Source organism: Cyanistes caeruleus, chromosome 5 (genome assembly GCF_971803275.1).
Source record: "Cyanistes caeruleus chromosome 5, bCyaCae1.hap1.1, whole genome shotgun sequence".
NCBI lineage: Eukaryota > Metazoa > Chordata > Aves > Passeriformes > Paridae > Cyanistes > Cyanistes caeruleus.
In genome coordinates, this window is record NC_141705.1 from 80,180,468 (window position 1) to 80,204,797 (window position 24,330).

The following is a 24,330-nucleotide window of genomic DNA, read 5'->3' on the forward strand; positions in this document are numbered from 1 at the left end:
GTACTTTAACTACTTTATCAACAACTTGTTCCAAAAAGGTCAAGTTTCACAGCCCTCACACAAAACACTACGTCTTCCTGCTACCAACAGCCAAGTTTTGTCTAGGCTTACACCTTTCATTTCCTTTTCTCCTCATTTTTTGTAGTTACAGCGTAGGACCTAATCCTTATCCCTTTTGTCTGAGGCAACACTAAAATCAAGGTATTTCTAAGCAGATGCTTGCCAGTTTACAGAAGGCACAGAACTTTCCAAAGAACTTAAAACGATTTGCTTCCATTAGAGATAGTTCTGTACCTAAGAGTAAGAGCTAGGCAAAAATGTAACTCAGTTGAGATACATGTAATCTGGTAGGTTTGTGCTGAAAAAAACAGGCGTGGATTTTTATACAGAGTAACCTCGAAGTCAGCTGAAAAAGTAACAGCCCAACGCTGCTTCAGAATTACCCAAAAGAAAGGTAATTCTTTTTTCTTTTTAAGAGCTTAAGAGCATTATAACTAAAATGTCGCATTTATTTTATATAGTAAGAACATTTTAATTTTTACTTCAGCAACTAAAGGCTAAGAAAAGCCGTCAATACAACTGCACAAGTTTACCCGATAAGAAAACCGAGACAATGGTCATAAAGAAGCCAGGATAAAGGAATTCTTAATTAGCCCTGTGCCCTTACAGCTGGAAAGAGCAGCCTGAGTGAATACATGGGCCTGCTTTTATCTTAGGTTCACCTGCAACACCTGGTTGGCACTCGAAGGCATTTCATCTCTTGCCTTCACAGCAGCTCAAGCGTTTCAGTATTGAAGCTGAAAATGCCCAACTTGGACATACATACCAGAATTTACATAGCACGGCAGACTTGAAATAAATCAAGACATAAATAACGCTTTCTGTCACTGTTCTCAAATGCGCTTAACACACACAGTGACACATGTAACACATATACCTCAGGGAGATATTTTGGAAGAGAGATATCAGGCTGCCCCCCATGGCTAGAAGACACACCAGTGCCTGTGTTAACTGGGAAGTTAACCAAGCTGCTCAAACACGTGAATTAATGGCATCCTCTCAATACATTAGCATTGTATATAGCAAATATATTTCTGACCTAGCTATTCTGCCGTTAAGGCGTGTTAAGGGGGGGAAAGAGGGAAGTAAAAATTCAGTACGAAGCCAAAAAGCTCACCGTAGCCCCCAGGGAAGGAGACAGAAACCACATCAGCCCACACAGCCCCAAGAGACCCCTGTGGTCCTGTCCCCACCACCCTGGCCGCCCTGAGAGCCCCTGCATCGTGGCACCACAAGGCTGCACCCACTGGAGCCCACCGGGCCCATCACGGCCTCACCGCGGCACCCCTCCCTCCCTCCCTGAACACCGACAACACTCGATTAACCTACCAGGCTAATCAACTTTCAGCACCGCAAACAAATCCAGTCCATCCTTTGCCTCTCCTCTAATCAGCTCCCCTTCCCCGGTAAGGGAGACCGCGTTTCCTCGACGGCGCCCGCACTGAGGGCTCCGCCTCAGCGCTCGGCCCCGCCGCCTTCGCGCCTCGCCGGGCCCTCAGCCTCGCTCCCGCCGCCCGGCTGAAAGGCCGGAGCTCCCCAAGATCACTCGAAGCTGATTGGATTATTTTAATACTCGCCTGCCCCAAGCCGCCTTGTGTCCCTCTCCCACCTCGGTGGTTCTTATAGGTAAATAATAGGAATTTACACGGCTCATCCTGCCAGCCCCATGCCCCAGCCCTCAGGCTCCCGCCCGCCCGCCCGCGAGCCGCCATTTCCCGCCCTCAGGCGCCCGGGGCTCCCCCTCAGCCGCTCCCGGCCCCGCGGTGCCGGCTCTCCTCCCCACAAGTGCCCAAGATCAGCGAGAAAGGAATGTGGAAATGATGGGGGCTGTGGAAAGGAGAACGATTAAAGACCAGAGGCAACAGTGGTGACGGCAGAGGTGGGGCAGCTGCGTCCCTGTGTCCTTGCTGTCGGCGGTAGCCAAACCTGCGGAGCTGCGCGACGCGGGCCGGCTGCTTGTTCAGGTTATTTTACAAGAGTGCTGTCTGTGACTTATCTGGTTTGGTGGGCACTAGATCGTTGAGATCCTAACTGTAGATCACAAGCAATAGCACCAAGCTGTTCTATTAAATCCCAGCTAGATATTTAAAATCGTATTTCCTAGGCTGTTACACCATGCGGTCATTAGTAATAACAGTATTCTCATTTTTACTACCTGTAACCTCACCCACACAACCTGGAGGTATGAGCAACCTCTAATTAAAGTCTGGTAATTGGCAGCTGATTACAAAATAATTCATAATGCATTCAAAAATCCAAAACTGTTTCATGCAGTAAAACAGCTCATAGCTTCAGCAGAAAAAGTTTGGGGAATTTAGAAGAGTTTTGCACCAGCACTAAACCTGGTATATTTTCTACTCTGTATTTTGCAGCACTTTACGCATTGAAGAAGAACAAAATTATTACCGATTTCCAAAAGCCCCATCTTGGAAAGTAGTAATGGAGGAGCTGAACAGGATTACATAGGCCAAAATAAACCTGAGGGAAACGTGTTATGCAAAGATTAGAAAAATTAGGCCCAGTTTTGAAGGGAAGCTTTACCAAACCTTCAATCGATGCTTTTCCTGGCAATTACCAGCAAAGTTTTTCTGAACATCTTGAAGATTAGCTTCCCTCAAAAGGCCCACCCCATTTCTTTGGCGATAAAAGTGATGGGATTAAGAATAAATCCATTACTGTGAATAATGCATCATATGATGAGTTATATTGGTTGAGTCTGAGTAACCTCTCTGTCAGAGGTAAATTTAGCGCAGGAAACACTGCCTACCCACTTTGCAGAATCCAGTTCAGCCGCATTAAGCTTAATGTGTTACAGCAGAAGACATCAGGCATGGCTTTTCCAGCAAAGCACCATGCAGGAGGCTGCAGGTTATGAATGTTTCACAGAAGTCAAGTTCATTGTAGCATTAAGAGAATCAGCTTTTTGTTGGTACCATGTACCACAGTCAGAGTTCAGCCCGCTCTGCCCCGGGTGTTGAGACGTGCAAGGAAACACTCCATTAGTCAGCTCCCAGTAGGGCCCTGCCTTATCCCCGTGTTCCAGAATTTTTAACAGCCTATTTCTAAGCACAGCTTTCTCCCAGCCTTCAGGGCAATCCAAATTTGCAAGCAAAGCAGGAGTTTAGGAGTTAACAGTAACTGGTGGAAAAAGTTCACCCAATGTAGTTGTTAAACACGGATTTGTTTCACTTTAATCACCCATTAGTGTTGAAACATTGTGTGTGCCTCTTTATAATTTAAAATACATATAGCTCTATATTTAGTGCCTGTATTTAAAAGTGTATAAGGTATATGCATTTATAATTCATAATATATAATGATATAATCAAGTTTTAGCTTCTGGAATGAACAGTTCATTTACATTTTTACCAGGTACCTATCAGAAATTTGGGAATGCTTTAGATTAGCCTGATTCCCTTTGACTCAGCTTATTTATGGAATGAGTAGATGGCAGCGTGTATCCCCTGTGATGTGAAGCGCAAGGAAGGATCTAGCACACCTCAAAGTGATTTTGTTTAATTCATGCAAGTCCATGGGTCTCAGGAATTGGTTTAAGGCTTTCTTCATCTAATTTTATGTAGCTTCTTCCCCCTTTATTGTGTTACTGTGCTCAAGGGGCCGCAGCTCAGGGAGAAGCGGTTCTGTTCTGTTCATGGCATTTCAGGCTTAAGGCCAACTGGAGCTACACAGGTGTAAATAAAGAGCAGATTAGGTTCCCAACGTCCCTTGTGCATGACTTGAAGCCTAACTCATAAGAGAAAGGAAAAAGTGGACTGAGTTCCTGCCTTATTTAATTCCCCTAATAACTACTCCGTTCCTTAATTACATTTATGCAATTGCAGAACCCAGGAAAAGACTTAAATGCAGTCCATGTGACTGGAGTTTGTGCTTTTAAATTTAGATCACTGACTTGTTAAATACATCCTGTAGTTGTATGGCCAGCAACTGACTTACTGTTCATCTGTTTGACATTCTAATTATTCCTGTCGTTGAGTTTACAGCTTCTCTCCCTGGAACAGGGCACTTCAGAACAATGCCTGCTCAGAGACCTTTCTGCTAGACAGGGCTGTAGTTTAGAAGTTTAGAAGGTCTGCAGTATTGCTGATATGTGAACTAGCAATTAAGAGGTGATAACACGTGTACTGGAAGCCATTCTGGGATCATCTTCAGCAGCACAAGTACACCAAGCTGTAAGTCTGTGTTAAACACACATGGTGATCCTTTTTCATGGATGGGCAGAGTAACAAATGGCTGTTTATTTTTTCCCAAATGGAAAAAAGGATATCAGGAGAAACGGGCTTTTTTAGGTTTTGCCTCCCAACTAGGTTTGACTTTTCAGTTTCAGAGAACTGATCCTGTTTTTACTGAGGAAAGCAAGTTTAAGAGCAATCATTCCACGCCTCCATGCAACTTATCCTTGTGCCAGGTTCTGGTTCCGCTAAAGAGGGAGAATATTCTTGTGCTTCACAATTCTCTCATTAACCAGAATTATGAGATAGCAGACTCTGAACTTGAGCTGTAGAGGAAGCAGAAATGGCTTTGACAACACCCACTGCAGCAATTTTGCTCTGTGGGTATTAATTAGACAACATGAAAAAAAAAAAACGCTTAAAAGTTCAGGGCTGAACTTTTCTCGCCGAAAGAAGTAATTTAACGGTGAGATCAGTTCATCACATTTTCACAACTGGCTCCTGGTCCATACAGTGGAAAAAACACCATCCACGTGTTCTTCAGCCAAAAGGATGCAGTCTGATTTTGGAAATGTAAGCTCCTCCAGTCTCTGTTGAGCAGGACTGGCATGGCATGAGAGCACATGAACTGGTTGTAATGCAAGACGTCTTCATCCTCATGCAAACTGTTAATATTTAATTTAGGCATGCCCAGTGAGCAAATACCTAAGTGTATTAATTCCTTTGCAGTCTCTGATGTATACAGCAGCTCTGTGATTTGATTTGAATTGATTTTGCTGCTAACTCTGGTGACCTCCAATAAAAAATGGTTGCATTCGCCACAAAGTGATTTATGATGGCAGAACTCTCTATTATATAAATACTTTCCAATGCATTAGTCAGAAATCCACTATCTTACTTCATTAAACCAACAAATACAATCAATTCTTATCTGATTTACAGTTTTTGTGCACGGAAAAATGATTTTACCTTTATGCCAAATGGAGTTGAAATGTAGATCATATAATAAGAAATGTCTCTGCCTCAGTGTGTAAGCGCCACTAATCAAAATCAGAGCCCACGGTCGAGGATTTAAGCTCTGATCACTCTCTGGCTGGAACATTACAGGGATGAAATGCATATGCATGTTTTGATAAACAGCGCTGAGCATTAGCACTGTGCCTTTGTGTAGCTAAACACCCTCCTGGTTTTAATCACAATGGGAAATGAAAGGCATGGCTTGAGTACCAGCATGGAACAAATGACATTAGGAGACAAAGTGTTTACCAGCAATACATTAGTTATGTGCCTCTCCTCTCAAAACATCCCCCAGTACTTTAATAGCTGTCTTGTGCCTGCTGATACGTGTATCTCGAAAATATTATACACAGGAATCACTTTGGTGGGACTTGAAATGCAGGGCTCGCTTCCTACACATATGTATGCAGAATAACACATTTGCAGAAGTAATGTGTCTTCTAATTTAAAAGGATGGATGTACTACTGAATCTATGGCTCCTTATAACAACACAGAGTCAATAAACAGAGCTCTCATCCAACTGCTCTGCAGCCCATCGATAATTCTGCCAGAACCACTGAGCGCTACACTGCCCATAGAGTCCTTGTGTCCCAGTTATTTGCATCGTAGTTTTGAAGTAAAACTAGCTGGGGCAAGGTCTTGGGTCATTTTTCCCCACACTGACCCTGGCCCCTTGTGTTCAGAGTGTGGGGGACAAGGAAGGTTTTAAAAACCTAAAGCAGAAAACGAAAATAACTGAACATTTTCTGTGCGTGAGCAAGGTTTAGTTACTGAGATACTGCGAAGAGATGAGGAGCAGAGGGAGAGTTCTGCGATGCATCCTCTTCCTTTGGCAGATGTGCTTCCCCAAGGATTGGCTGAAACCACCTCAGCCCTCCGGAGGTGACCTCCAGGCTCAACCAAGGGAAGGTGGCACTTTCTTAAGGAGTAGCTTCAACACCACCAAGCTCACCCTCTGCCCTATTTCTGATAGCTCCTGTGAGTGTGCACTGGCCAGCCTGATTTCAGGGGGCTCCTCTCACGCGTTGGCTGTGCTGAATTCCTCCAGCAGTCAGCCTGGTGCAGCGCTCGGCTCCTGCTCACAGCGCTGTGACACACAGCAGGGGCACAGCTTTGCTGTAACCTTGCACTGTCTAGAAACCCGAGACAACCTGCATGGGCTCTGAATGCTAATGCCAGGGCCCGCTACCCAAACAGGAGGCACGCCAGAGCCTGAGCCCTTTTTAAGATTCTATGCAAAGATGAATGATTAATGGCAAATCCAAGTCATGCTCGAGGTTCTGCTGATGCACAGCCCTCCCACTCTCCCGTACTGATGGAGGAAAGGGCCCTGCCCGTGGCTGCTGCTGCTGCTGCTGCTGCGAGGGCTCTGCATTTCTGTAACATCAGCCTCACCCTCTGCAAAGAAACATTTCAATTGCTTGTGGAAATGTGTGTGAATCCGGGAGAGTGAGCAGCTGCTGCCTGCACACACACCTGCTCCAGGCTCAGCACGAATCACCTGGGTGACTTTCAGCTACAAAAAACCATTCAGACCCCCCCATATCTGGACTCGAGGAACAACACGTGCACTGAACCATTGCTAGCATTCCTGTTCTTTGTGGGCACAGGTTAGACATCAGCAGGGGACCATTATCAACATACTTAGCATCATGACATTTGCTAGACAAGTTATTTTTTGAGATTTTAGGACCTAACTCTTCCAAGTTTCACAGTAGGCTTTTTTCTCTAAGGAATGGCAGGACCCTGTATAGATGCCTGGAATGTCACGGGACACACACAGAGGAATGAATCTGTCTCTCACTGAGCCCCTCAAGCTAGAGCAGTAACTCTGATAGCTGTTGGGAAATAACAGCCCCCTCTCTCTCTCAGGCAAAACATCTGATCTTGGTCATAAAGTCTGCGCCCTACACCATTAATAGGAAGAAAATAGAAAATCCAGGAAACTTGATAGCTGGGAAGGAGCAGAACCACAACTCTTTGTGGCACCTAAGAATAGTTTCTGTTCTCTCTATGATGCAAGAACAAGAGGGAAAGGATAAAAAGCACTGGAATCAAAGGATCTTTCTTGTCACAAAGGGTGCATTATTGTCCTTACTAAAGGAATTCAAAGTGGGTTTGATCCATCTAGACACTTCAATGGTATCTATACCTGTCATATCTATGGACTTTTTCCAGCTAATACATTTTTTATCAGCAGGAAAACGTTGGTATGTTTTCCAGGAGTTCCTAGACACCAAACTGCTGTTTCTGGCATCAGAGATTCTTTTCTATGTGATACAAGAGGTTGGGTTTCCACTAGTTCTAAGAAACCTGCACAATTACACTGCGACATACTAGGAATCCATCTTCATAAAGACGGAATTAAGAAAGACATGAGATGAATACATAGACAAAGCCTGACGTCCAAAACCAAAGTCCACTTAAGAAGACATTTCTCCTAGGCAAGGATATTTCCCAGCCCAATGCACTGTTAGAGCATTTTCCTGTAAGGCTGCATTACTTTTACGTTAACTTCACGTACAACTGAGCGGATAATTCATAGGTCAAAACTATTTGCTTGGTGTTTTCTTACGTGCTTCCTTTTTCCTCTTGCCCCCTGTTAGACCGTGGCAGTGCAGATCCTGTCACATGCTGGGCGCTGGGGTGGGACACAGACCAGTGACACACTCTTGATTACAGGGTACCTGAGGAGTGGGCCGGGTACAAGCGCAGCTTTTTAAGGGCTGACATTTGGAAAAAGGTCAAAACAGAAATTTACTTCTAATTTGGCACCCCCAGTTTCGCAATTGAGTCCTCTTGCTGAATGGCAAGAATGAAAAGCCATGACTTCAACAGCCCCCAAGGCTCTTGAAGCTGAGCCTGACCGGTTGTTTCAGGCGTAGCTGCTCGCGGGCAGAGGGTAATGAGGAAAAGGAGAGTTTTATAACTGCCACAAAAAAGCCTTGATGGTTTGACTTTTCACCGGTGGAAATGTGTGCTTGGGAGGAACAAGTAGTGCCTGAGCTAGGAACCTGACACCTGGGTGCCTTCCTAATGGCACTGATGGAGGGGAATTACCCAGGCTGGGGTTAATAAACCCCTGTTCGGACAGAGAGCTTTCCTGGCTGTGCATGTGCTCCAAAATGGAACCTGGAATAAATAGGTATGTGAAGATCTTCTTGGTTATGAAAAAAATAAGAGTTTGCATGTGTTTTCAATAAGATGAAGGCTTATTTCTTGCCCATCTCCCTAGTGAGAGCCCATTTGTAGGGATGTCTGCCCCGGCCTGATTTTTCCAGACCGGGAAAGCCACTCAGCTTGTATACTCAGAACATCATAGCAAAATATTGCCAAGGAAGAAAAAAAAAAAAAGAGGTATGAAATAAGTTTGATGTCAGTTGCAAGACGCCAAAGTATTCATTCTGCCACTAGGTGAGAAGCTTATGTTAGCAGGTACAGTGCTCTTACAGAGAAAAATGGTATTTTGAAATTGCAACCCACATGTTTTCTTCAAAGCAAATAGCCAAGGGCACAAGGAAATCACCTCAATGAATAATGGACCTCCCTGTTAATACAGTGTGCCTTATGTTTAGATGTTTGGCCAAAATGGTGAAAAAAATCACCTCTTGTGGTGGAGCTTTCTTAGCACAGTGCCAAAAAAGTCAGACAGAAGAAACTTCTTGGTGGCTTAATAGCAGGCAAGCCTCATTTACATGATATTTTCCTATGTGAAGTGTATGGCTTTAGGTATTACCTGTAGATATTTCTTCCAAATGTGTTTTCTCTAGAAAAGATTTTGTCCTCAGAATGATGTGAAACCATTTATCCATGAGTTTCAGGCCTATCACATGAAATTAGGCACCAGAATGCTCAGTAATTAGAGACCTCACCCTGGAAAATGGATAATGACGGAGTCCTTGAAATCAATGAAGGTTAAAGCTGCCTGTTTATAACAACACTTGTATAAACCTCAGATAAGATGTTGATTAGGATATTATATCAGCCACATAACAATTATATTCAATGCTGTAGGGAGAGTTTATTTTGAGCATTGCGTGACCTCACAGATTTATCTGGCAAATAAACCCCCCTTGCTTTGCAAAGACAACAAATACTGTGCTTGGTTCAAACTTGTCCTACATCCATATACTTCTCACAGATAATCATTTAGGGACATCAAGTACACGTGAGGGGGGTTCCTGAAAAGAAATGTCTGCAGAAAATCAACAAGTCCAATGTTTTTTCCCCACAGGAGTGTGTAAACGAGCCAAAGCTCAGACACAAGTTCCCAATAAAAGAGCTACAAGTTGCATTTAGGTCCCTTTGGGATCTACTGACTGTTTAAGAGATGTGTTCTCCTCTTGTCCTGCCTGCCTGAGAGGCTGCCTAGCAGGTGGCAGATCTCCCAACTCTGGAAACATTCCAGGCCAGGCAGAGTTCTGAGCACCCTGATCTCACAGAGGATGTCCCTGTTCAGTGCAGGGGAGCTGTACTAGGTGGTCTTTAATGGTCCCTTCCAACCCAAACCCTTCTGTGATTCTGTGACCTTCCCAAGGGACTTTGATGGATAAAGAGAAACTACTACTGAGCTTTTTCTCATGCATTCTTGTTATTAAGTAATTACAGCTTTTGGAAATATGTTGGTTTCAGTTGTGCTTTTAACAGAAGTTTTATAAATATGTTACGATTTTTCTTTCATATAAGAATTTTTATCTCACAGGCAATAAGGTTCTCCAAAGTGATGTATACAACCTCATATTTACCCCTGAGCAAGAACTCTCACACAAGCAGTATCTAATGCAAGGTAAGCCCACGCTCTAATTTCTCTGTATTCCTGCAATTAAGCCTTAAATGTGCCCTTAAAATGTTAGGAAAGATCAGACTTGTTTAAAATTTGATGCATGCTATTCATAATGAGTTAAAGATTTCAGGGGAGGTGGTGTTGTTTTAGTACTCTTCAGGACTTATAAGCATTTGGGTGTTTACAACAAGATGTGCTTCGTTTTTCTGGTCAAGAACTGAAAAATAAAATTATGAGGGAGAAGAAAAAGTATCTGACCTTCTCTAAATACTGCAATTTTTGTCACCTGAAATCAGATCTGCCTTCCATTACATCCACACAGCAGTGTCAGCATGTACATGACTAGAAAGATGAGTGCTAAATCCTTCTGAGAAGTTAAAGTCTGCAGGTTTGCAATAGATCTTCCTTTGTGCTCTTTTGTCTTTAAATTTGCTCTCATAAAGAATCCATGAACTATAGAATTTGATATATTATTTCTCACTTCTGGCTGCATTCAGCTTTTAAAGTTGAGGTCCTGATCTAATTTTAGTGGTTGTGAATCGTTTCTTTGACTGAAAAGAAAATCGCCGGAGAGTTTTATCATATTGCCCTATCTCCTAATGAACAAAGATAGTGCTGCTCTAAAAAAGTCCCAGATTTCAAAGGACCCAGGTTTTGAGTTCAAATAGTCCATACTGGCCAGTCTAAGACTTCTTTCTGGCCGTGCCAATAACCCTGAACGCTGCAGATCTCTAAATTATGGAACCTGTTAGATGAGAACTTACTATATGCTAATTGTTATGAGAAGTACAGGACTGTAATACTTTTCATCTCAGCATAACCCTGGTATTATGCCTTGCTTATGATCTTTAAGCCACAGCTCATCTGGGATTCTAAAGTGAATGAAACTCAACATTTTAAACCAGACAAGAGGGGAGACTTTCTACACTGTGCCTTGTTTCTATGCCAAGAGACTGAATAACCAGGGATTTCTCTCTCAAACATTCCGTGTGGAAGGTTATATTGTTTAAATAACAGCTTTAGACCCAGACAGACAAAATAAGACACATCTGTTATTTTTTCCTCTTAGCCTTAGTATCTGGGTAATAATAAGATTTGTTCTTTCAACTGAGACAAAGCAGCAGGCTTGTTTCTTGTGATTTTTCTGCTTTTGTTGGAAGGTAAGTTAGCAGCATCAATTGTATTAGTGCTTCTGTCAACACCCACATTAAATATGTTTCTTTATGAGAGACATCACATTCCAGCCTACTCTGGACATCTAAATTTATATCTTTCATCACATCCATATTGAAATCCAGCTACCACCTGGATTCCTGTAGGGGTTACTTAGTGAAATGTTCAGAATGTTTCTGTTCCAAATATCAAATTAAAAATTAACTGGAAGTTTATATTTAGGCAGGACAGCCAGTAAACCACAGACACTTTCTCTTTCGCCTCTATCATTCTACTTTTTTGTGGTGTCAGAGCAAATTCTCTTAATCCAAATCAGAACTTGGTACATGCTGTGCTTTTTGGTACTCCTTTAAGCTGCATTTATTTTCCCTTATTTTACAAGTTTAGAATGCCTTAGTGGCACTGCAGCCCTTGGCATGCTTTTCTGTGAAATTTAGAAATGGATATGTGAATTTCAGCAGGGTTTTCTGGGCTTTTTTTGTTGTATTGACTGGAGAGCTTAGGACAACTGTTTCAGCTGAGGGCGAAATTCCCTCATGTCCATGCAATCTCTGGTCTGCCTCACAGCCTTATTGTAAGGAAAAATACACTGGTTTTAGGAGCTTCTAGGTAATACTGAACTCAATACCCAAATTTCCAGAAAAGCAGGGGTTTTTTTCTCTCCAAATTATTCACACGCTTCAGAGCAATTCTTGTTTCTAATTTAACTCAGAAGGTCTCACAGGTTGCATTTTTCTCATCTTCCATTATTACAACTTGAACACAAACATCACATTTATTTCAAGGGGCATTTTCATATGGGCAGGGCACTTTCTTCTGGCAAATAGTCACAGTTTCTACTGAAACCACCTCATCTCATGACTGAAAAATGCTCTGTGCCTTCCTTTAGAGTACAGGCATGTTTATGGATCTACAAGCAACAGGAACCATCATAACAAAACTGCATTAACCCCTGCATAACCTGTTAATTCGGCACTGAGATCAATAGCTTCAGTCAAGTGCCCCTTGGCAAGAATAACCAGAGACATGAATGAAGGAGGGAGTTACTTTATCAACCTCCAAGTGAGAAAAAATAACCATACAACTTGGAGTCTTAGAAGTGTATCTGCATTTGAGTTTCTTGAGCTGCCACAGCTCTTTGGCTTTTTGGCCTTTCTTAAAGAACACTGTGGGATCGGATTTCTTCTCTTTCTACAGGTACCCAGTTAGGATCAGACCCTGCTCTTTGGACTTTAGGGAGCAAATATGTACCATACACCCCCCTACAGCCATCTGGGCTCTGTTCTTTGCATTTCACAATAAGCTGTTACCACTTCTGTTCCATTTCATTGCAGGTGCCATTTATTCTTCAACTTGAACCAAGTTAGCTCATTCATCTGCTATAGCCACAATTGTTAACCACCATTATATACATATTCCAAAAGGAAGATACTGCTGCATATAGTTTTGTTTGCTGATTCCTTCCAGCTTTTTCTAAGACAAGACACTCCTGGATTCAAGCCAGGGAAAGCCATGACAGGATTAAAACGAAGGTGTAAATTCTATAAGCTTATTAAAATCCTAGCTGAATGCAAAATTTAGCACATGCTTAGCTTTAAATATTTAAGTAGACTTGTTTTGCTGAACTGAGGTCTAAAGCTCTCTACTTATAACAGACAACATAATTTAACTTTAAACTCAGGATCCCTGTGAATGAGCTAATGCAGAAATCAATGGCAAAACCTAATGGAAAGTGAGAAGATTTGAAGTTGCACTTTTTCTTTCCTTTGAATACAGCTATGCCCTTTTAGTGCTGTTTTTCCCTCAGTCCTCCCCACCTACTATGGCACACCTATAAATGGACATTTCAGAATGCTAATTAAGAACATATTCAAAGCAAGAACACTAGAAGGGTGGGCACAGAAAAAGGGTTCGAGTGCCAAAGAGCAAATTAATACCCATAAAAAAGAAACAAAAACACGTGAGAGAAAATGAGAAGGAGAGAAAAGAAGATAGTTTGCTCTGTGCCAGTAAATAAGCTGAAAATTACATTCCCAGATGGATACCAATAGCCTTTTCTGTCAGCACTACACCAGTATTACTGCCACATGATTGAACATTATATATATTTCTTGAAGTTTACAGGACTTTATGTAAGCATCTAGCAAAATAATTAAGGAGCGGCTCCGAGCTTCACCCATAAAAGTGCTGTGGTATCTGGTTTTGCAGAATAATAGGGTATTAAAGCATCCATGGAAATGCCTATTTACCTGCTGAATGGATGTGTGCAGCCCTAAGTGTGGATACAAATTCTCCAGGAGCAGCTTTCCAGCTGTCATTTCAGGTGATGTTTGATAACAGCACAGTGTGGCTGGGCAGAAGCACAATTGCCTCGAGAAGGCTGAACAGATGTGGGACACTGACTACAATTTTCCTTTTGTTAAGGTCGAGGACCAAAATTTCTAGTGTATAAAAAAATGACTGCAGGTAACCAAAACACCTTAATCATTGTAAACTGCACAGCTCCTGCTCAGAAATTCTCATGAGAACAGTAGTCTTTCAATGATGTTTGAACACTTGCTCTGAAGTTTTGTTCGTGTACACAGGTTCATGTATGCAGGTATGTTGATTTGCTACCATAGGATAAGACTGCTGGACCATGTGGTTATCAGCATTTGGTTAATGGAAATATAAAAATGTGATGGGAACAAAGCACAACCCCATTTGATCCCGTTTGGTTTCAAATCTCTTTTTTGAACAAGCCTGTCCAAAAGCATGACATGCTGTATCCTAGCCACCCATGTAACCCAAAAGATTTCATCTCAGTCTTTGTTTCACGTGAGATTTGGAGCTGGAAAGAGGCATTTTGTCTCGAGTGCCTGGCAAACAAGCAAAGAATAATATATATAATGTAGAGAGTGACTCCTTGTTCACCCTCACCAAAGTCAGTAACGGGCGCTTGAAAAGGATTATTGTTACTTGAAATGCTTTTGTAGTCTCTGAAACAATTTCATGGTGGCCATCAAAAATGTATTAGCTATAACAAGATGAAATGGAAGGTCAAAAATTAGTGGAATGCCTATAATAGATTATGAGTATGACCAAGATGGTATTTATGCACTTTTAGGGACTTATTCAGGAGAGACTAATTATGAGAGGCACTGCCACCAGAAAGCACACAAGCAAAAGAAACAGCATGCTATAAAAGGTTTTAAAATGTGTCCACAAAAACACTAAAGGTTTGGATTAGCATTTGCATAATTGCTCGAGCTGTGAGCTGTCAGGAACCCCTTCCACCTAGCTCTCTTGTGCCTAAAGTTGATTTAAAAGAGTAGTCCAGCCAAATGAACAGCATTGACTGAGTTGAAGCTGTGTCCTCAGCTGGAATTAAAGCTGGAGGTCCTCCTACACCAAAAGAGTTTTGCTTTAGTCCCAAGTTCTCTGGGAAAGGTAAGGACACCTGAGCAGAAAAACAGGCCTTACTGCATCCTATTGCAGCTAAGTGATCCAGGAGTGAGCTTCCTAAGGGGTGCCAAGCCAAATGAAAGGGACCCTGACAATCCAAGTACAGTCCTCCTTACTGACACTCAGCATTTTCCCAAGTGCCATACGTTCTAGCTCACTGGTGATGAGCTAGATGGCTCTGAGTTCCACAAATACTGATGTTGTGGAAGCCTTTCCAAAGTGCTGAGCGTTCATTTCTTGAAAACCAGCTATTTTGGAAACGCTCCAAGTTGAGGAGCAAAAACCACAACTGTCTTAAAACTTCAGGTTGGTGATGGTGAATGCCAAACACAAAGTTTTCCCAATCTTTAGAAAGATTTTTTTCCCCCCTGTTATAATGTATGCCAAGCCTGGCTTTGGAAAGCCTGTGGTACATACAAACTAGCTAAAAAACCAAGCCCTGATTTACTCCTTGTGTGAGCTGTGCTAAGTTAGACTGAGAAAACAAAATCTCTAGTATTTCCAGGCTCTTTGCAGGAGATACCAAGCAGTTCAGTTTAAAGTTATATATTTAATATTCTGTCTTATTTTTTGGATAAAATATTTAATTTCTTGGCTTCAGATTATTTATGAGCACCCAACATTCGATACGAAGAACATTTTGATGGAACATTTGGTGCTCTCAATATAGGTTGCTTCTTGATTGTATGCAAGTCCTTAGAAAATCAGAGCCATGATGCTTGCATTCACAATTCCAAATTTAATTGCTGTAACTGTTCTGCAATTGTTGCTTTAAAGGCTCTAGTTGGACTAATGCTCATAATCCCACAAGATGACCTAACACAAATACAAAAGAATAACTCAAATACAAAAGAACTGGTGATGGAAGATGAGGAACAAAAAGCTCTCTCCATCAATTTTCATGACAGGTTTCTACAAGAAAAGTCCAAGGGTATATGCACCAGGGCTGGCACAGGAAATCACAACCCACAGCTCCAAGGACAGACTCATCTCACCTGCATCGTACTCCCTGCACCTTCCCCGTTACTGTTTCCCACTTGTGAGCACCTTTTGCTCATACAGGGAAGGCACCTGACTGATCTTAAGACTGAAAGGACTGAAAAGTCCTTTTTCACTGGGAGCTGCTCTGTCTCATACCTAGGACAGCAGCAGCTTCTCTGCTGAACAGTTTTTCAACACGGTTTTCTCCATTTTTTCCATCTACCTTTTCTCCATTTTGAGATTTGCAGTACAAACAGGACTCCTGTTAGCTACTGGAAAGGCGAAATACTGTTAAATAATTTTGCTGGATGGTAATCAACCACACCTCTCTCACCTGTCACTCTTCAAACACGCAAGTAAAGTAATTTGGAACAGAGATCCTTTATTTTTATTTTCTTTTTCCCTCCCTCCCTCTCTCTTCATTGTACTTTATTGATAGGTGAAAGGCTAATTCAGTCCCAAGAGTGTCCTGTGTCCACCCCGACTATTTCATTTCAATAAATAACCTTGCTGTGAATACATTTTAATTAGTGATTTCATACTTGGAATTGTGCAATGGCAATACAGTAGGCGTGAGGACCTATTGAAATAGTGTAAAAAAGGCATAATTATTTTCAAAAGCTCCGTTGGAATAACGCAGGTAAAAAATTCCCCTGCTGGCATCTGTTTTCTGTGTCCAATGTATCATTAGCACTTCACATTCTCTCTGTATTTATGAAAGGGCAGACTGCAGGTTGTGCAGGATGCTCCCACAGTGCTGGAGATTTTTCATTCTTTGTTTGCTGTTCCTTGCTGAGATCATTATAATGAAGACAAGATTTTTACTTCATTCGACAATTTTGGTCTAATCGACTGAAAGACATTACAAAGAAAAATGGGAACAAAACCCAGAGATTCAGAAGGATTTTGCTGACTCCATGGGCCTGGCCCGGGATTCTTCCAAGCAATGTGGAATGAGTAAAGTAGGGCCAAAGAATTAAAAACCAAAACCTTGTCCTATGTGTTACTGCTGAAGGCAGGCTGACAAAAAAGGGCTTTAAGGAGTGATCACCAGAAAAATCTTAAAAGAAGTATCAACTCATTCCAGGTCTGAATTCAAACTTGCAAACAAGATGCTGGGCTAGAGGAACTTGGTATAAAATTAAGGCTCTTGACAATGTCTAGCATGGATTAAATCAGGCACTGGTCATCTTTACTAGGGTGCAGCTCAATAAATTTGGCCATTGCTCTCAGGACACACACGGTGTCACAGAAGAAGAGTGATAAAGGCCAGCTGGATTTTTAAAGCAGGTTGCATTTGATTTACACATTCCCTTGAAGGCCCTTTTTGCCTTTTATGCAAAATTATCATGTTCAAAAAAACTGCCAGAACTTTACTGGCATGTCCGTGAAAACAAGAAAGTTGTTCTTAAAATGTAGGCAATTTACACCTACTTGGAGTGACTATAGTTAAGGAACACATACGTATAAGCTGTCATATCTGCTCCCTTCAACTCCCTCGTCATGTTGCTGTGGACTTTTTGGCAAGATTCCTGACCTGCACACAGTCTGAGGGAGTGGGCTGCCTTCAGCTGTCGTGTGTGCTGGCATCTGAGCCAGCTCTGCCAGCCCTGGCAGCAGGGGTTCAGCAGCACTCGGTCCCTCTGCAAAGAAGAGAGCAACGGGGTGTTCCCAGGCTGCTCCTCATTTCTGGAAAAACTACGATGCTGGCTATTCCCGCCCTACCTTTGTGGTCCCATCTCCCTTTGGTTTTTGAATGTCAGTCTCAGAATAAAATGAGGAAGTAGCTGCAAAACTTGGATGCACTCCGTGTCTAAGCTCAGCCCTGTCTCTGACACAGCCACCGAAGGCTCAGGGGGCTCTTGAGCATGATGGCATCTCCAGGAGGGAAATTTGCTGCCCGTGCTGCCACATTTGCCTCCGCAGAGGGAGCGTGGCAGTCCTTAGCTCTGCTCTCCCAAGGGCCTGCAAGTGGCAGCTGCCACTTAATGGAGTGTGGTAGCATCATGTAAAATGCAGCTGACTCTACTCATGTTTTTGCCTGTGGCATGGCTGCTTTGTCAGAGATTTTGTGTTCACAGCTCTGCTGAAGTACCTAACAACAGTTAATTGGGACAGAAAAGCTGATGGTCTCAAAACCAAAATCATATAAAAAACAGTGAAATGGGAGTGTTGAAACCCCATTCGAAACTTAATTAGTTCAGAAAACGAGACCTCTAAAACCTTGTAAAATTAACAGATTACAAAAGCAGAAGTTCAATTCACTGAACCTGCCATGCCTCCGAATGTGTATCTCACTGAAAAGGCTGACAGTGTCTCTACTTTTCCTCTTGCAATGCAGACCTGGCCTCTGCGTTTTTCATCCCTCATTTGTGTTCAATTGTTTCACAATTTCTCCTGACCAGCTCTTCAATTTCTCCCATCTCAAACACCAAGTGAGAGGAGCAGGACTGACAGAGAAGGAGCTTGGTTTGTGTGCAGCCTCCTCAGCACAGCACAGCAGCATCCCTGCCTGTGGCAGCAGACTGCTGCTAATTAATTACCTGTACATGGCTCTAGACAGGAAGGTGCTGTCATCAAGAGCACCAAACAAATAGGAGTCCTGTTTCCAGAGAAACCTCAGGGTAAATTATGTACAGGTGGCATGAGATCGCCTGCTTGAATTCATCAATATTAAGGGCTTTGGAACAGGAGGAAGAGGTTGAGAGGCAGGGACTGGGAGTTCAGAAAGTTCAGTCGGGTCACCTGAAATACAGCAGCCCTAAAACCTGGGGTCAAAAACAGGTGAAAGCCAAAAATCAAACAAGAGTCTGAAGTATCAATGTTTAGTCAGTGATGCAAGAAGTTAAGACTGAGGTGTGTTGGCCTGTGCTTTTACTATAGAAAGCTTGGGAGGATGTTTTAGCAACCTGCATAAACTTGAAAGGAACACACACTAAAGCAACTTAACAGTAGAGAGTTTAAAAACTAGAGAGGGGTGGATGAAGAGATAAGATATAAAGGTCGCTGTGCAAGGACCTTGCAAACTCTCTATTGTGTGCTTTCTTGACTATCTGAGTTCTAAAAGGGAAGAGAAGCACTGAACTGAAGTTGCCAAGTGGGATAAACTCCTGTCTGTTTTGTACAGATAAAGCTCCAAAAATGTTGTGTATCACTGAGGAAATCAAAGCACAAAACAAAGTTCTTCTGGGAAAAATAAAGACTGAAATCAAGAAATGAACAGAAAAAAGCCAAACATTTATCCCCACCTGCTGCCTTGCAGTTGGTGGAAATTGAACATCTTGGATGCATCTGTCTGCACTGGACAAATAATTGCTGTTTACCATCCTAGGGGAAAGACAGAAAAGCCTGGGGAGATCATAATCCTCAGAGCATACCCCTCCTTTTCATCAAGTGTGCTCAACAAAGCTGTGATCACTTAGAACACCTGATAAGATGCCTCCCCTGGTGACCAAAGCTCAGCTTTCCCCAGATATGGCAATCTTTAAAAAGAGAAGAGCAAGGAAATTGTCCACTCCATTTATATTGCTGAAATGTGAGTTAGAACAGGTACTTCAAGCTGTTCAAGAGAAGGCAGAGGGATGCACTGCGTGTTTTCCACCTCCCTCTCTGCTGCATTGGGCTCACTGGGCGTATTAGTAGGAAAAGAGGCTGAGTTCTCCTCCTTCCTAATGTTCCAGAGAGGAGCAAGCAGCCAAGCCCACACAGACAAGCCTTCCAGAGATTGCACTGGTCCCATAGGAAAACTACTCCCTTTCTCCCTTTACTTTATGAATGGAAGAATTAGATGATGGCACTTTGTGGTTGAACTGAGGGAACAACAGGCTGCTGAGACACTCGATATTAGCACTACAGTTTTGGGGTCTCCAAATTAGGATGCAAAAGAAGAATGCAGTCTCTGCCTTAGCCAAATGTAAAGGGAACATTTTTGCATATTTTTGATATGTGATCTTATCGGCAGACAGCTTTTTCTTTTCAGTAGAATAAATCCTTGTAATTCCACAGAACAGAAATCTGACAGTACAGAAAGTAATCTTTATGATGGCTAAAAGTCTTTGCACAGCACATATTGCAGCTTACGATAATTATTTATTACTGGTGTTACCATTACTGAGCCTTTAATGCACTTGTGGCCAGTGGGCAGAAAATGAGCAATCCCTGGTGACAACAGCAAGAATGCACTGTCTTCCCATGGCAAGTAACTTTGTTAAGTTCCTGTCAGGCTGTAATATTTCTCCCCTCCACGCAAGGGTATTAAAATAAAAACTTTGTATATATAAATCAGAGTAGGGTGAGTTCACTCCTGTGCCAACAGGGAGCCAAATGAATCCTGTGGATGTTAAAGCTGAGAGGGGCCTCCTAGATCATCTTGTTGTGCCTCCTTTCCCCTGGCGATTAACAGCTGCTGCTGTCACTGGAGCAGAATCCCAAACAGCACAAGGATGGGGAAGGAATGCCAGGCTCTCCCCTCCAGCTGCTCATTAGTGCATTAACATGTCCCACAGACTATTTACAACTGTTTCCTATTCACTATTTGTTTTTCTATACTTCTCTATTTTTTTCATGTACCTTAACTACTCACATCACCACCTCTACAGTCCCAGGGAACTTTCTCTACCTGCGTCACTGCAAGGCTAATCTTCCCTCAAGAGGGACTTTTCCTGCTAAAACATGAAAAGAACTTCCTTTGTTCTGGTTTCCATCCATTACATCTTTTAAATACTCAGTAATTCCTAAGCATCTTTATAGTCACTACAGTTAAGATATTTATAGACAAGCACATCCCTCCCTTTCTGCTTCAGTATGGAGGCACAGAAGTGACAGCCATATGATAAACAGCCAAACTGTGGAACCACACGGGAGCCTTTCAGAGCCATAAAGAGGAATTATCAATCCCAAGTGCAAGCATGTGTGTACACACACAGGTGTGCAAAGGCAGAGGCAAAGAGAGCAGGGATTTGCTGCATGACTAATATTCCTCCTCCAGGAATGATTCTTCTAAGGTGCCTTCAGAGCAGTGAGATGGATCTCTCAGTATGCAGTTTTATATATTTCCACTTGATAGAAACAATCACTCTGGAGGTGAAATAAGTCATCTGAGGTGATCCCATCCACCTCTTTGCTATTAGGCACTGCAGAATAATGCCTCATGGGTTCTGCATTTAGCTGCCCAAGCCTTAAACAATGACCTGCTTGCCTGCACTAGGACCTGAGGTTTAGCCATGCTTCTTTACCTGGCTCACCCAGGACCTGCGACTGATCAGTAGGAACTTCATCCCCTTGCCTTCTAGGTCTTCTCCAGCTGCAGCACCCAAGTTATCTACCACCATTTCCCTGAGGTGGAATTCATTATCCACACATGACCTTCCTTCCTTCTGGTTTAATGGTACCTGTTTTTCCCCCTAAAAGGGCTGTTGCAGATGTGATCTTTGAAAGAAATCCATCACAACAATTTGAAGCTCACAGCTGACTACACTTTCTGCTTTTCCCAAGGGTGCTCTCTCTTGGCCATATTTCTTCTCCCACCAATATCACAGCTTTTGAATAACTTTAGACCACTTACTTGGTATTACCTTTCTGCCTCCTGAAAACCAGAGTACTCATCTAACACTCTTGTGATGGATCATGTGAATGCAGGCTAGTTTTTCCCATTATGCAATCTTTTTTTTTATTGAGAGTTTGATCCATTTCCATGTATATTAAAGAGAATAACAGCTGTTGCTGCTATTGGTAGCTGCAGCTCGCATATATCCTGAAACAATCAGTGTTAATGCCGGTAGAATAAGCTTAGTAAAAGATAAACTTAGTAAAAAGTGTTGGAAAAAGAAAAAAAGTCCAGTAGGTCCAGAAGAAAAGGCTAGCTGAATCCTCAGAGTAACCAATTTAAATATTGCTAAATATAAAGCTTTATCCACTATAAAAACTTTACAGGATGGTCTCACATTGCATTTCAGTCTAGCTCAGGCCTGTCATTTTCAAAAAGGCTTCTTTTGCTGTAGTTCAAAGCTCCATAGAGGAGGTGCAGAGATGGTAGCATAGCAACCACAAGAAAGTGAGTTTAAACACTGAGAAAATGAGCTTTTAGCTTTCTAATAGCAGAGCTTTCATATTCATATCTTCTTGCTGGGTTTGAAACACCTGTTTCTATTTCAGCTGACTTTGCTTCATTCTATCAGTACAGAAAGCTGCATGGCATTACTGAACTACAATTAAATGAACCTGTTTTATGTGAATATTCTTTGGTCATGGGCAACCAGAAAACTGAATTGTGAATGGTGAGGAATTAATTTAGTTTTAAAATTACATTAGCATTTCCTTGAAACAGAAGAAGGGTGGTTTTTTGTATGAGACAGAATTGATTCCCACAGCAGGCACAAGAATAAACCTACTTTTTCCTGCTGACTCAGGAAAAATCAATTAAATCCAAACATTCACCACTCTGATTTTAGAAATCAGTTTTGAGGTTACACATGCCCTGTCTGCACATTAATGTGAACTCTGTCAGAACAGCTGAAGGTTCAGGGTTTTGGTGACTTTTCCTGTTAACCTGAACTGAGTAGCAAACTGTGACTGGTCTTGCATTTGTATCTTTGTTTGAAAAGATCTTGGTGCCTGGAGAAGCGGATGTGAAATGCTGATTTAAATAACATCTCCAGCTGGTAACATCTGCATTGCCTGTGTAGGCACATAGCAAGAAAAGGAATGGATAATAATCAATGAATACTTTTAAACTCTAAATTTCAATCTCTGTTAGTCTTGAAGCCTTTTGCCTTCTCCACTATATTTTTAATGAGGGTGATTTCTCCTGCTGATATATTACCTGCAGCAGACACAGAGGATCTCACAGGAGGTATAGCACACCCTCCAGCTTTGATTTATGCTGAAATGAAATGATTTCTACCCCACTGGAATCTCACTATCCTCACACTGCAGTTAATGACAAGGCATCTTTGGTCAGGGTATTTCCACCTGCTCTCCTTCCTGGGCAGTCAGCCTCACAGACACACACCAGAAGGCATCTAAACCTCCAGCAGACAAAATGAGTTTCAAATACGCCGCTGCAGATTCTGTGTGTGATCCTTGCTAACGTGGGAACGCCAGAGGCGGAAGAGCCGTGTCCAGGGGATCTGCATCCCTGTCAGTGCCATTGCGGTGCCTACGAGAGGCAAGGGTTGGGATGAAAGGGCAGGAAAAGATTGAGCAGACTGTTAATATGATGGCTCTGCTTGTGAGTGACCTGGAGGGCTTCCAGCCCCGGTGCTGTGTGAGAGGCTGAAGAGCCAACAGCTTGCTGCACTCACTCCTGCAATTTCCCCACGGCCACCTGGGCCTGAGGGTGCTCAGAGCCCCCCAGGGCGCTCATACACCCACAGCCCCTGTGCCAGCAGAGCCCCAGGACAGGTGGCTTTCTAGTGGCAGGGCCACCAGGCAGGGTGGAGAGCCTCTAGAGTGGCCTCAAACGAGCTTCCACCTCCAGGCTTGTGCAGAATGAAAATAATTCCCTACTCTTACACCCTACGTGCAAGTATCAACTTCCTCTCCCACTTGTTCCATGCTCAGTTTGCACACAGGAAGTCTAAATGAGAAGTTCTTGAAGAGAACCCCACCACTGAGAAGCAACAAGCTGTTACCACTTAGAGATAAAACCTCAAAATTTAAAATTTCAGCCAACTTTGTGCATGGCTAAACTTCCAGGATGCACTTTTCAAGGTAGTTTTCCATTTCTGGCCCAAACATTAAGTTTTCCTCCTCCAACAATAATTCTGTTGGCAGCATTTCGTTAGCTCTAGGAGTGGTGTTATAATTCTTCTCACCAACGTGTGCAAAGCCTCTCAAATTATGGAGCTTTACAAGGAACCTAAAATTCTTAGGCCCAGGTTACAGGGGATTATCCCAAACCCCAGAGGTTATGCAAACTGGCTGTAGTTATGCAGAGCAGAGCTCTGAAGAACATGCTAATGCCCTGACTCCACATCTCACTCCTGTCTGATGGAAAACAGATCCACTGCCATCATCAGTACTCCTATTTATGACTTCCATCAGTTTTCAATATGTGCTACTGACTCATCTTCATCTTCCATAAACATTTTGCGTTGGAATGTCATTGCCAATGACTTGTTAGCAGCGAAATAACAGCAAAACAAAGAACAGCTGTGTTGGATAGTTATTGATTATTGAAAAGTGTGTTATTAAAAATGTCAAGTGTTCATGTCATTCTAGAAAGCCTCAAATAAATTTATTTGAGCTCCTTTCTAACTGGTTTTTTTTTGGGTTTAATGGATGCATTCTTATATTTACCCATACAGAGGTGTGTTGGGAAGTGTTTATTTTCCTTGCTGTGTTTATGGAAGCTGGAAATGTTTAATTATTTAAGCAGTCTTAAACAATATGTCTGTTGATAACAGACAAATATTGAAATCTAAGAAATGATTGTGGAGAAACACTCCACTGTGTGCTCCATGTTAAATAAGGATCATATAGATTGATGGATACAAATGCAATGAGGTGTCATTAACTCATTTTAAATAACCGCTGAATGAGCAAATTAATGAGATGCAAGCTCCAAAAAAGTGCAGAGAAACCCACTCTGCCAAATATCACATTAGTTAAGAGCTGAAAATTGTCATTTACAGAGCACAGACCCTTACATGAACTGTAAGTTTCCTGTAATTCTTCTCTTT

The 24,330-nt window shown here is 42.4% G+C and overlaps 1 protein-coding gene and 1 long non-coding RNA gene across 8 annotated transcripts in view; one reads left to right on the forward strand and one right to left on the reverse strand.

Moving 5' to 3' along the window:
• LOC111929001 (uncharacterized) overlaps positions 1–1,539 on the reverse strand; it is a 58,676-nt gene extending 57,137 nt beyond the window's left edge. The window contains exon 1 of the long non-coding RNA XR_015286607.1: positions 1,390–1,539. This is a non-coding gene — a long non-coding RNA (uncharacterized LOC111929001). The remainder of the gene's footprint in view (positions 1–1,389) is intronic.
• Positions 1,315–24,330, forward strand: part of LOC111929000 (N-heparan sulfate sulfotransferase 4) — a 99,414-nt gene continuing 76,398 nt past the window's right edge. For 5 of the 7 annotated variants that reach the window (XM_086888083.1, XM_086888080.1, XM_086888085.1 and 2 more), the window contains exons 1-2: positions 1,534–2,024; positions 9,971–10,054. The gene's annotated coding sequence lies outside the window, so the exon portion shown is untranslated. Of the gene's footprint in view, positions 2,025–4,061; positions 4,251–9,970; positions 10,055–24,330 lie in introns of all 7 variants that reach the window. The other 2 variants (XM_086888082.1, XM_086888081.1) reach the window with 2 other exon arrangements.